Consider the following 14668-nt stretch of genomic DNA (forward strand, 5'->3'; position numbering starts at 1 on the left):
GCGAAGTAGTGGAGCGAGAGGAAGAAAATTGGTGGAAGACAGAGAGAGAGAGAGACAGAGAGGACGGTTGTACGGTGGCGTTCACCGTGGCGTAGAGCATATTAAAATTTATGCTCCTACAACATGTGATACTTTCAAGGTATTCACTTCCAATTTTATCCCCGGCACCAAACCAACAACGCCTGCAGGGATTCCCCCCCCCCCCCCCCCCGGTGGAGCTCCGAAAGGCACCGAAAGAAAAAGGAAAGAAAAACTCGGCTGGAACGAACAGTACAAACCCTCAACCGGAACGAAGCTCAAAGCTGCGGACGAGTGCAATGCAACTGTCTGTATGCTCGTGTCTGTGTCTGTGTCTGTCTTCTTTTCGAAGCGAATTCCAGAAATACTTTCAGCGTGCAGGATCCTGTCCGGGTTGATCCTTGCTACGGTGCACAGGTCGTGAATGCAGCTGCAGCACTTGAGCTGCTGCATAAATGGGTGGTGAAGTACCGCGGGGGGATGCAATTGGCGTGATGCAATTGTATAGGTGGAGGGCACGACGAACTTTAAATCGAGTTTCCAACCGTTTGCAGCAGCCGGAGTCGTACTGCTGTCGTAGCGGAATGTGAAGAACGTGAGCGTTGGTGATGTGATGTGATGTGATGATGATGGTTCACCCGGGAAATCATGTCCTTAGGGGTTGACTGTTGACGGATTGGCACGAGACAAGGGCCACCGTTCCGTTTGTAAAACTGTTTCCCAGGAAAAGGGGGAAAGGGGTTGTAACTACGGTGGCCATTGTTTGGCGAAAGTAGCGATCCCACGATACCTCCGCGACACCTCCGCGGAAGATGAGGGAGATAGCAATCGTCAAGACGATGCAGCACTTAATGCAGTGATAATGATGATGATGATGGAGACGCCACTGTACACTCCCGGGAGTCAACAACAGTTGGTGCTGTTTAGTTACAAATTAAGAACACTAGAAAACGGTTCACGCCAAGCTACTTAAGGGTCCTTTTTGGGGCGGATAAGAAACATCAACACACAGACACACACACTCTCTGAGTCTGTCTGAGTGTCACTAAGTGTTCAAGAAGTGTAACATCTGCTTCTTATGGCGGTGGAACACACAATCCAACATCGATTATGAGGGACACAGTACGGGTGTTGCGGCCACATTTTTAACATGTCGGTCACCGCATACCGCATAGGATTTGGCGGGAGGGGAAACATGACATTGCCCGGTACACCGAGGACAATCTCGGGAATACTGTCCTGATCCTGGGAGGGATAATGTGTGACTCCCGAACTCTGAGGTGCCGTTGCCGTAGGTCATGGCATGGCAGTCAGGGATTCTAGTGGCATCATTTTTCATCCGTTGCTAGTAGCTTGCCCAGAAATCCCTGGTTTTCTGCTGTCTGGCCGGCTCGTCGTCGTTGGCCAAAACGATAGCTGCCGAGAGTACCGAGGATGACCTCCGGTACCGTTAACCTTCGCTGTGATGGAGTGTATACGGTGGGCAGGATTGTCTTTAAAGACGTTGTGGTAACTCTTCCATTTGCTGAGGTTTCAATCGATGCTGTTTGAGATTCTTTAGCAGCCGAAATTTATCTCCATACCGCAGTTTGCGCAATTTATTGAGCTTGTTTCAACAATTCACAAGATGTAACTAACTTAGTATCCGTTCGTTTCGTTTCTCATAGTAAACATGTTTGTGCAATTGGAAATATCAAATATTGCCTTTCATCAAGTGAAGTGAGTTTGTGAAGGGAATTTTTTCTGAACTATTCACGTACAAAGTAACGTTTGCATTAAAAATAGGAGACAAAATTTTAGTGATGATAAGAAAAAAATTAAGATAGATAATTGAGATCTGTAAACGGTATTTGGGAGGTAATTTTATCACTTTTCACACAAAATTCTGATTGCGCCATTCTGAGCACCCTTCCGGTAGTTTGCTGGATTTTGGAAATACGGAAGGTTGGAAACACGTTTGCGCACATGTTTTTCAGATATTTCTGTGCTTTTTCGATCAATTCCTTATCCGTTTTCGTCACAAAATTGCTGATAGAGGTTTAAATTTTAAATATACTGATCAAACTACCTTTAATATGCAATTTACCGAACTCATTTATCTATCTTACTTTTTTTTCTTATCATCATTCAAATTTTGTCTCTTTTTTTAATGCAAACGTTACTTATGAATAATTTATGCCAGTATGTTATTAAAAAAATAAAGAGTCCGAACGCAAATCATACTTTTGGACACTTTAAGATATGATCAAGTAACAGTTTGCATTAGCCTTAATATCTTTAAAGACATCGATCACCTTATGATATCAAGTGTATATTATAAGGTGATCGATGCCTTTAAAGATGAAATTCCTGGTTGCAAGAAGAGAGTTCAATTAGTCGAGTTTCACTCAACGAAAACATTTGTGTAAACTCATGAGATTATATGAAATTGTAGGTAGAGAGCAATATCCATCTGTTTCATTTTTCAAATTTGTATCCCTGATTACATTCCGCAAAATTGGTAAAAAATTATTGTAAAATTCCGGAAAGGAATAATCTATCCAATAAATCCGGAAGCTGTCTAGAATTTAACATGCTTGATTCTATGAAATTCGTTTTATGTGAACAACGGTTAACATCTTCATAAAAAAATGGGAAATAATAGTTGGAACGCTTTAAAGATGTTGAATTCTTTTATCGCGTAATCTAAAAAGTGCTTTAAAGGTGGCAGAAAGTGAACGAAGGTATTCGTTTGTTTTGCATTTGAAATAAACCTGTGTGTTTATTGTCGCCTACATCAACTTACACTCGATTACATCGGCTTTAATTCACCTCAGGTACATTTAGAATCATGCTTAAACACATCCCATCCCATATCACATTCCAACTAATTTTGTTGACAAAACACAAACAAAAGGGACACCAGACCAGACCGATTGTTTAATACTATCTAAAACGACGAAACGACCATATTCCGTAACGCACGTCCCGAACGCGAAACCCCGCAGTTGATCTGCTGTTTTCACACAGTGACAGTGGAAATACCGATTTTCCTCCATACAATGTGAACCACGGCACGGCAAACACCGGGTACTCCGCAGGTTGCGCAGGCCTCCTCCAGAGACCACGGTCTGGTCCTTCTTGACGCTGTGTTGCTGGTCGCGAAAAGAAAACCTCCGCTCACACCACCAGCACCACCACCACCCGGGTGAGCTCATCCATTGTTTTTCTATCATTTTCTCGCGCGTATCGCATATTTGTCAAAACACAAGCGACACAACAGAAGCTCGCATGCCCACCTGTGCTGCCGTTGCCGCTCCTGGTGTTGTGTGTTGTTGAGTTACGTGAAACGTGCAGTAGCAGTTCACCAGGGGACACTCCTCTCCAGTCTCTTCCGGCCCCTTTCGCTGGAAACGTAAACGTTACGCAAAACGCTTTCGTTTGTCCTCGCGTGCCGCGCATTTTCGGTGACGGTGAAATTTCCCACGAGAATATGCCGGCGTGCTGCGCTGTTTGCTTTAGATCATATCGGAGCAAATCTGTGCGTCGGTCGTTGGAAACTGCACGACACACCGAAACGCACGGACACTGGCACCATCGGAGAACGAGAGAGAGATACTTAACCAGATGGTTCGCGGTGCCGCCATTTACTGTGTTTTAACGCGGTTCACCGAAAGACACATAAGAAACCGTTGCGCAATCGTGTGTGTGTGTGACTCTCTGCTTGTCATTGTGGCCCACTGCCGTTCTGGAATTCGTCGACAACTCGTGGTGGTTGTGTAACATTCTTAATGTTATTTAAATCTATGCTAAACACCACATCCTTGCATTGATTGCACGAGGTAGGAAGCGTAAGGGCTGGTTACTCGCTGTGATATCACGTTACTTGGCCGCAGGAGGAAGAAGTTCTATTGTTTATGCAGGCATCGGTACCAACATAACTTCACAATTTAGCAAAAAGAAGCCCAGGAAGCCGTGTGGTGCTCGGATCGGATGGTGAACGATTGCGAAGCCAAAGAGAAGAATGGTTGCTTGCCGGGATGCCATTGCGTCGGCCATTGTGTGGTGTGGTGTGGTGACGGCGCACAGGCGGAGAGATAAGAGAATGGAACGAAACATAATTTGCCCGACCAATCAGAAGCTGGAGGCTGCAGAAAAAAAGAGAGAAAACTGCTCCACTCCTTACACCGTTGTAAGGTCAAGACGAAAGAAGCAAACCCTCCTTCTAGCCTTGCGTGCTGGAAAGCGGAACAAGGAAAACTGAACTCCATGTTCCGGCAAGGCATCGTGGCCACGAGGTGCGGTGCGGTGATGTGGAAAGTATGGTGTTTGTTTTTCATTAAATTTATCTCCGGGAAATATTTTTAATTCAGTGCAAACATAAGTGGGTTAGCAGTGGAAGTTTGCAGTGCAGTTGTAATGGCATTTGCGTCCCTTCACCCCACCCCATCCTTCCCATCCCGCTGCCTCACACAGTGCCCCCGGGGATCCTCCTTGTCTCCCGGACCGCCGTGCCGTGTCTCGGTGGAGCGGGAAATGAAATTTCCTTTGTCATTGTCTTTTGCTCGTGGAAGCATCGCGCTCCAAGACAAACCGCGTTCGCGTGTACTGCGCGGTATGGTGCAATGCGAGGGTTTTTTTTGCGCTGCTGTTGGTGGGTGCCTTGAGTGCCTTGAAGCATCGACGTTCGACAGGTCGAGGAGTCGAGCAGGACTTGCGCTACCCTTGTAGTCGATGAAACAATTGTAGCAAAGAAGGACTCTTCATATTTGCTTCGAGTAGTTATGGTGTTGGGAAACAATAGGTAACGAGAGGAAGATAGGTTTTATCGATTTTCGTTTCTTTAATTTATCGAATACCGCGTGGAGTAGGAACAGCATATGAAGTATCGAGTGTAAACCCATTTTGGGATCACTATGTCCGTAGCTTTTCAATTTAATGCTGTAGCAGTTGATGTTAAAATGATCAGCGACTTGTTAATTGAAATTTACCGTGAAAATAATTATTTAACTTCGCAGTAAATGTTTAAAGAAGTGTCCATTATCATCAGGAACAGATATTCTTCCTGAAAAAATTCAGCAAAAATCGAATACACCCTCGAACCGATGCGAAATGTACTACTGTGTCCAAAAAGTAAGGTGACACGGTGTCCAAATTGCCCGCGTAAAAGGATATCTTTAGTTTTGTATTTTTTATATGTTGTCAGCACTGTTATTGACAACCATGGCAAGTTTCACGTCAAAATATTCACTAGTGTTTGAGATACGTATTTGTTTGTGAACTGCTAAAAGTGCATTCTTCGTTTTTCTCCATGTCGCAAATTTTTAAACAAAGAATTTGCATTAAAAATATTTTTTCTGCTGCAAATATACCAATGCGAATGGTACAGAATGTCTTTAGTGACGATACTACGTCAATAAAAAATATTTACACTTGGTGGAAAGACTTCCAGGAGGGTCGGGAACGTTTTGAAGAGGAAGAACGCTCTAGACGACCACCAACGACAATCGATGCAGTTCACGTCCAAAAAATCAAAGATTTGATGTTGGAAAACCGTCGATAAACAACAAGAGACTTTGTTGATGATATTTGCATATCAAACATATCCGGTAATTACATTTGGAAGGATGTTTTTCATCTTAAGCGCGTCAGCGCTCGATCACTATAGTGCACCATCTAACACTTCGTTGGTTTTCTGTGACTTTTTTGCCAATATTTCCACTCATATCGTTCCGATAAAATCGTATGTGCCTGATTTGGTTACATTTGGCTTCTGGCTATTAGACAAGCCCAAAATTTCGTTCCGGGGACACTGTTTTGACAAGATAGAGCAGATTCAAGCCGCTGCGAAAAAGGTGCTGAAGGCCATTCCTAAAGACGACATTTTCGCGTGTTTAGAAAACTGCAAAATTCGTCGGCATAAGTGCATTGTGTCTGGGAGGGATTACATTGATGGCAAAAAAATTGATTTGGAAGAAAAATTAAGGAACTTTCAAAATACATCCAATGTCACCTTACTTTTTGGACACAGTAGTATGTTTCATTTACGCTAATAATGTGGTTCAAAACAATAATTCGAATGAAATGGTTTCAGTCGTACTGAATAATTAAATTAAAGCTTTTTCAACTATTACATAACAGGCTTTTAACTTCAACTTTAACAACCAAATATTTTAGTTTTTTTAAATCCTTTTAAACAAATGTTGACGTAATGTGTATCTTAGATAGCGATACACTCTGAAGTTTTCTTTCATTTTTGTTGGGTGCAAATTTCCTTTTTTACATTTTTTAAAGTAGAAAATTCCAGCGACGAATGGAAAATTAAAACATGAATAGACTCGTCTCTTAGTAAATAAACGGTTAATCTGAACATAACGGTATGACGACGTGCATGTAAAAGAATAACGACGAAATGTTTAAACCAATCGACATTTAGAATGGCAATAGACGTTCTATAAAAATAGAATTTCCTTAAAGCAAATAATAAATAATATCTGCTATTTACAAACAAAGGGTTGATTTTTAACTAGGATCCTTTTGCGTTTTCAATTTTATAATGTTTAATTTCTGGTGCTAATTCTAGTTCTATCAAACCACCAATAGCTTTGCTGATATGAGTAGCATATACTCAGTATTAAAAAGATTCTATAAAGTATAAAATAATTAAAGCGCTAAATTAAATGGTAAATTAAATGCTGCGATCAAGGAATGGATTGACAAGAAAGTGTCCAGCATATTATGCGACGGTTCCAAACTATTTGGATTGTTTTAAATCTTGCATGAAGATGCCAAAAGAAACGATGTCTATCATTCCAACGAAACAATTTCTCAGTAAAATAACTGAAAACACTACCAAAAAAAGCATCCCTTTAAGTAATAAAAAGTGAATCAAAAACCACTCAAACTGACACACTCAAATGGGCCGGTCACAATCGCCACATTCGAAACACTGCGTTCACGGTTGCCACATTTTCCGTCCCCTCGTCACGGATTAGAACACCTTCCCCCCGGGTGGTGGGGGGAGTGGCATTGTTGCTGAATTTCCCTCATCACCTTTACTTTCCGATACTTTATTTGTTGCCCCTGGCAGCCCACATTTCGGGAAAGTATCCTGCGGCTGGGCTGGGCTGGGCTGCGCGTGCGATGCATTCGCAATTGACCGGGAATTCCGGCATCGGCGGATGACACGCCGGAGCACCGGAGCACGGCATACACGACACTACACGCCATCCATGGAAACCACGCGAGTGCGAAAACCATTCCGGCGGAAATGTTCAACAGATTTCGAATGTCACCTCACGGTCGGTCCATGTTGCCGGTTTCGTATGCAGGTTCCCTCCCCCCCCGGGGGAGGAGTAGCTGACAGTGTAACAACGGTAACTGGCTGGTTGGAACAGAAGCAGACGGCACATTGCACGGTACGCATCGATCCGGAACCGTTCATTAATGATCCGTAGTAGTGGCTGTGGGGATTGAGTAGCGATGGTGATGGTAGTACCGCTGGCCTGAAATTGGCCAACCGGAACCGCGCGGAAGCACCGGAAATAGCACACCGGCTACACCAGGATGCGCATCAATCTGGCGAGTGTCTAGGCCCGGGTGCTTTCGGGATTACTGTTACTGTTCCGTCGGACGTTCGAGGGATGGGATTTGGAAAATTGAAATCGCATCCATATGCCTCTGTGCCATCACACACTTACACACACAGCTTCCTAGGATAGTCCGGACACCCGGGAAAGATCCGAATAGTGGTTCTTCCGTGGTAGGTTCCACCGTGAGCTCGCGATAAAACAAAAATGGAAACTGAATGTTCAATTCAATTTCATTAGCCAGTTCCGGTTGGTCTGGACCTGGACCGTGGCCGGATACACCGTTACATTCACGGGGTGCAGCTGCATTTCGGTTGTTCAACCGCACCGCAGATCCTTGGTTTGTCAAACCGAGAAGCCAAAGAGTTGAAGCGACTTGAAACCTTGCCGCAAGTTCATGTTTTTGCTCATAAACATTGCTCAATCCCGTACATTTATCAATGTCTGGGATAAAATCGGAAGAGAAAGAAGAGAAGAGAAAGAGAGAAAGAGAGAGAAGAGCAAAAGAGAGAGATGGAGTGAGTATAATCAGTCCGATTCGATGCAAAATCGATTGGACGGATTACGACTTGCTCGGTTGGTTCAATATAATGATGTCCTTTGGCCGTTAGTGCCCGGTACCATCGCAACAGAACTTCAAGTGGGAAGTCACTCCCATTCCCCTCCCCTGCATTGCGACGACCAGTGTCCGTGTCCTCTCTATACGCTAGTGAAAATAGATAGATAAAGAAAAAAAAAACAGCTCCCCTCCGGACATATCAAGAGATGGGGCGCCGAGGATAAGGAAAACGACCAGTTTTCCATGTCGTTAAGGGCCGGCTGGCCCGTTGCTACCTCCGCCGTTTCCGTTTCCGTTGCCACGGCGCGCGTTACAAATCGCTCGGCAGGAACACACGCCCGGCACGGCACCAACCACCATCGACGCCATTAGCGAAGACGAAGCTCACCCTTTTGGACTTTTGGGGTGAGGGAGCCGTAACCCGGACGGCGACTCCAAAAGTCGATTCGAACGTCGATCGACCGAGGACACACACACACACCCACAACCACAGACCGGTGTGGCGGTACTTAACGATTTGGCAAGATAACGAATGAGAAACATCGCTTTGACATGAGCCATTTCGGGTGGACGGGGAGTCGAGGTGGTTGTAGGCTTCTCCGCTGGTCGAGACGTCCGGCGTGTGGCTACTTGCTAGCCCCCCCCCGTAGGGATGGTTTCCCTTTGGCCTGACCACAATGACTTGAAAGTGAAAGTATCGCTCGCTAGCGCATGGCCGGAAGTGGACCAAGGAAACGAGAAAGGAAGGAAGGAAACGGAGGAAAGAAGAATAGCGAAAACGGAAGCGTATGAAAGACGGACACCAATTTAAAGTCACCAGTCAGGGGGTGGGTAGAATAATGTATGTCCTTGCTTTGCGGCCATCGATGAGGAGGACTGCGCGAGTTCTGGAAAAGTCTTACGATTCTTGGATTGCAAGGGATCCAATGTTAGGGTCGATTATTTGAATTGTAATTCGAAGTTATTCGCTGTTACTGCGGTATATAGAGGGTTCAGCTTCGATTTGAGGCTCCAAGACGCTACGCTTACGTGCCACTAATACAATCGAATATGATCTTCCTGTTCGTACTAATGTATCACCTCATGCCAACTTCTTCGGTTCGTCTTCTGCATAGATCTATTGGCGTTTGGTCCCGGTTTAAACAATCTGTATCTTTTCACGCATCCGACTGATCAGCTTTATCACAACACAACGGATTGAACTTTAAACGCACATCGTTAACTATTAATTCGGTCGAGTCTTACAAAGCTTCCACTTGTGCAACGGTTACTGTAACGTCATCTGGATTGTTTATCATGTGTCTGTTACTTGCCTGTGCTGTACGTTATGTATTTTCAGGACTTCTTACACCTTTTAGCTTTCTCATTGATACACAATGGTACGAGACTCATCACAAGAACGCATTTTTGGCTTGGACATCGGTTCGCACAACATCACCATCGAATCCAACACCCGGTCTCACTGCATGAGTTTGATAAACTGAAAGATGTTGTTTCAAATTGACCACCAAAATGGTCACAAAGAACTCTAGCAATCAGTGACCTCGCGCATGTGTGAGCTATAGATAACGGCTGCGGTCTCGACGGACCGTGAGAACTGCTTTGCTCAGTCAGATCGTGAGAAACGCAACCCCGAAAAGCAAAAGTGGTCAGCCGCAGTTGATCGAATGGATATCAGACCTTGAACCCTACAGGACCGCATCGAATACACCAGAAACCGATGAAGCAAACCTGTTACCGTGGTTTGCGTGCTTGATAGCCGTGGATACCACATCCGCGTTCCGAATTTGTTCCCGAAATTTTCTCACGCTAAACTCCCTGCAGGAACGGGCACCAATTTGGTATAAAAGGTCCTGCCAAAAACCATTGGATCACCAGTTTAGACTCGACCTGCTATTAATTCGTGTTGATGTTACGTCGAGAGCTTCAGCCTTCAACGATGAAGTTGACCATTTGTATGGTATTGTTTTATGGTAGTGTATACGCAGCAACAACAACCACTCCACGTCCCGAAGACATTGAAGTCATCCTTTCAACACCGGCGGCGGTTGCAGAAACGATTTCAGGAACTGCGCTGGAGAAGCTACTGCATAGGTTTGACCGATTGGATCGTAAGTTGCTGGAACTTCAAAATGAGGTGAAACGGAATCGTATTTCCCACGAAAACAGTATACAACGCTTGGAGCAAGACGTCGGCAGAAATTTGAGTATCATCGTTGATCAGCAAACGTCTTGCGCAACCCTGGAACAGTCGTTGCAATCCATCATATCACGCACTTCGAAATATTGCATACCAGCAACTGCGACGGAACTGACGGAGACTGAGCTTCCAACTTACGCATCGTGCAAGGATGTGCCCGCAAATGTTTCGGGAGTGTATCTTATCAGAGTCAACAACGCTAGTGTGCCGTTTAAAGTGTATTGTGAGATGGAGAAATTCGAAGGCGGTTGGACTGTTGTGCAACATCGCTACGATGGTTCGGTTGACTTTTACCAGAATTGGGACCAATTCCGAGACGGGTTTGGTGAGGTCGAAAAAGAATATTGGCTAGGGCTGGAGCGAATGCACCAACTCACGACCGCTCGCAGTTACGAGTTGATAGTGGAGATTACGGACTTTAGCGACAATTACGGGTACGCCCGATACAGTGCATTCCAAGTAGGGAAGGAGAGTGAGCAATATGTCCTCAAAAGCGTAGGTTCGTATAGTGGTACTGCAGGAGATGCATTGTCGATTTCCAAGGGGTACAAGTTCTCAACAAAAGATCGGAAGGATGAGACTTTCGGAGTTCATTATGCCGTTTCTTACGAAGGTGCCTGGTGGCATAATGGTGGCTATGCGAATTTGAACGGACGGTATAATTCGAATTGGTGGTACAATTTTAGAAATGACGCTCGAGCAATGAGCTTCACCAGGATGATGATCCGTGAAGTGTGAAACTCTGTTCGCACAGATCGTTGGTGATTGTTAAACAATCAAATATCAATGTATATTAGAAATTATATGAATGAAGATGCATTTCAAAGCGAATTTGCAAAAAAATAATGTATTGAAGGGCTATGAATCTGCTTTTCGTAATAAACATCTGAAAAACCACGAGTGGTCAATCAATCTGCTATCCCTAACGTGTTTTAGTAGTGCGTTTTCCGGTCTCCTGGTCGATCTTATTCGTTACAGCAACGTTGCCGAAAGTATGTTAGTTTCATGACGTTAATAGTTCATAAATCAAAACTGATTAAGGCAACGAAATATTTAAAAACAGTTGCCCTAAGCATTGCATTTTGTCCTAAATGGAGACCTCATATAGCCTGAATTGCGCCGGAAAATCAATAAAACCAAAATCGTTCTACCTCAGCTTCGAAGCTACACTGAACCTGAACTGTCCCGAATCACCTCGATGTACTCAAGTCCTTCGCTTCGTACGGAAAATGTGACATTGCTCCAACAACAGAGTATGTCTACACAAGGCCGCCTCTTCTCACCAACACACGAAACCGAAAACCGATAATCTTTTCACGGTAATTGTGAGGAGGGATTAAAACGGTCTCCCCCCCCAAAAAGGCGCTATTTTAAAGGGAAGTGACACGCGCGTCTCTTCCGATGCTCCGGAAGCTTCTCTGAAACAGCAGCAGCTCGACTCGAAGCGATGTTGTAGAAAGAAAACACGAGGATGGTGACCTCCGTCTTTCGGTGACAAAGATAGAGAAGAAACGATGTCGATGGAAGAATCCGGGAGTGGAAGGTTAAGAAAATCGTTCCTCCTTTTGGCACCGACAAGGACCTCCCGGGGCAACCCTTGTACGGCAGAATCCCGGTTTCCCGGTTGGAGCACCCTGAGGGCATATTTGCTTGCTGCTGAAGTAGTAGCAGTAGCATCGTCGTCGTGCACGAGTAATGATTTCCATTATTAGATTTTTCGGGGCGACTTCCGTTCAACACGCTCGACGCTCAGCTTTCCTTAGCCCATTTCCTCGCGCACCAAAATGGCACTAGTCGTCAGAGAATGGGCGAAGGTCGTTTGGAGCCGAAGTTTTACCGACTTTTGAATTTCCCTCCTTTCGTTCTCGTTTTCCCGCGTTTCCTGCTTCCCCGGATGTTTCCGTCGTTGCCTGTGGGGATGTCTCTCTGTCTCCATCGTCGATGCTTATGATCGGTTTGTCGCGCGGGGTCTTAGGCATTCATCTTGCCAAAGGCCTGGTCGGTCCCGGGAATCTTGGCGACACATCGCAGACATCGAATTCGGGGTTTATTGATTTAGACGATGATGATGATGATGGTGGTATTGATTTCACAACTCTTGATTTCGCGCCGTATCAACGCCCGAAGTGAATAATGTTTGCCGGTTTCCAGTCGATACTTCCGTGGCGCTGGCTGTCGCTGGTGTGCTTGCGGTTTCTTGCGACCGCGGCTAGACGTGCTGACACGCGTGCTGGCCCAACTCCCTGCCCCTCCACCACCCCGCAAGGGACGGGAATTAATTATCGACGAAAAGTTCACGAGCAGAACCTTTCCCGTTCTGCGCGAATTGATGAGTTATGATCCAAAGTAAACTGTTTGCTTTAAGTTATGAGAGGACCCCGAATGCGATTGCGCTCCTTCGGTGGGGGGGTTTGATTTGTTGAGAGTTGAGTCGTTTCATGGGTTCTCGATTTTGAGATTGTTCGTTTGGTTACGGTGAAACTTTTGCGCAACTTTTGTACTGTTCAACTGTTGAAGCGCTAAGGGGCTAAGGGTTTTGATTTAGTTTTTCCATCCTTCGTCTTGTATAAAATTTAATTAGTCAAATTGTTTATTCATTTCCAGGCATCTTCTGCTCCTGTTTTGATTTCAATAGCAGACATATCTCATTTGTCGGTTTGTATCTCTTAGTCCGGATCAAGGTTTTGTGATTTTGGTATTAAGAGTACCCTGAGGAATGGATGAAATAGTGAAATGAATCTGGTAGTTCAAAGCTAATCCAAACAGCATCTAGCAATAGACTGTTCAAGAGTTCAATTGATACTCCTGTTGGTGTATTTGTTTCTTATTATTCGAAATTGTTTGCGCCAATAATTCGCGCTTATTTTGGTATAAATAGAACAGAATTTTCTCAACCGAATCGATCAAATATTATTGCTCGTTCCTGTAAGTCATTAAGGAGCACAATTTGCGTTGCGATTGAATCAATTGTTTCCGGGATGCATATTTTCAACATTCTGTGGAAGCTTTTCATTCGAAGCGTGTTTGATGTTCGTGGAAACATTCACGTCAATAAATTCAAACATTCGTCGCTTGATAGGGATTCCAAATACACATATTTGAATTCTCCGACGTCAGGTGAGTTTGAATCCCATATCGCTACCATATGCTACCAGGAAAATGATGACAAGTGACAAAGGTATTGTTTAAAATACAGATCTTTTTTTCTAAAGATTTTTCCTCAATTGACATATTCGAAGGAATATTTAATGCATTACATTTGCTTATTAAAATTGATTTAACCTGTGCCATTTTTGTACAAACTCAATTTCTATTGATTGATTGTAATGACATCGGAGTTTAATTCCGGATCAGTCATATTCTGGCAACTGTCGAAGAGTAAAATGGCTTTTTCATTTGATTGATTTAATACTTTTTGTAAGAGTCAGGTTTGCGATGAACTGGAGTACCATTGATGTCAACACCTTGCACCTGATAAACCGTTATTTCATATTCCATTGTTCATGATATCGTTTGAATTGTGTTTGATCGTTGTTCTTATCGCTTATAGCTTTGTTGCTGTGAAAAGAAAACTCATGACTAAATTTAACAGTAAATCGATGCACAATCGGTGAGGATAGCAAATAGCAGCAGACCCATTTTAAAACAGTAAACCATGTAGCATACATTTTTAACGTTTTGCATTCCGGGGATCACCAGGGAACCAGATTACGATGCAGTGAACACCAAAGGGACTCCCGTTATCTCTCTCTAGATGGCTTATTTTGGCGAAGACACCAACCAACCAACCAACTAGTAAGGTAAAAGGAGAAACAGACACGACACAGGAGGCACGAGGCGATGATGGAGGTGGTGTGTGGTTTTGAATTGCAGATCGCACTCGGTCATTTTATATTCATTTAATCGAAAATTATTGTCACAATGGTTTTAAGGGTTACTGTGGCTTACACACACACACACACACGCGCACACAGAAGTCCTGCACGTCGGAATAGTTTCCTATCAGGCTATACTGGCCAGATTACGTTCAGAGACACAGAGACTGACCACAAATGGACGAAGACGACGACGACGACTAGGACCATTCCGGGTCCATCTCTATCCATCGCATCCATAATATGCATACGATTGTATAGGATAAGCCAACGGACAACGGAATACCCTTTCCTCCGCCACCACTGACGCAGCAGACAGGAAATCTCCCACACCACAAAGACAGATGCTACGAGTTCGGTACCGTTGGACTCACGTAGCGACAACCTGAGCGGTTTTTCCCATTTTCCCGTGCATTTTCCTGACTTCCACCATCCCCTAGCGTTGGAG

The 14668-nt window shown here is 44.3% G+C and overlaps 1 protein-coding gene across 3 annotated transcripts in view; it reads right to left on the minus strand.

Moving 5' to 3' along the window:
• The window catches only part of LOC125948970 (discoidin domain-containing receptor tyrosine kinase B), a 248803-nt gene that overhangs the window by 57513 nt on the left and 176622 nt on the right, over window positions 1-14668 (minus strand). The window lies entirely within an intron of this gene.

This window comes from Anopheles darlingi, chromosome 2 (genome assembly GCF_943734745.1).
Source record: "Anopheles darlingi chromosome 2, idAnoDarlMG_H_01, whole genome shotgun sequence".
NCBI lineage: Eukaryota > Metazoa > Arthropoda > Insecta > Diptera > Culicidae > Anopheles > Anopheles darlingi.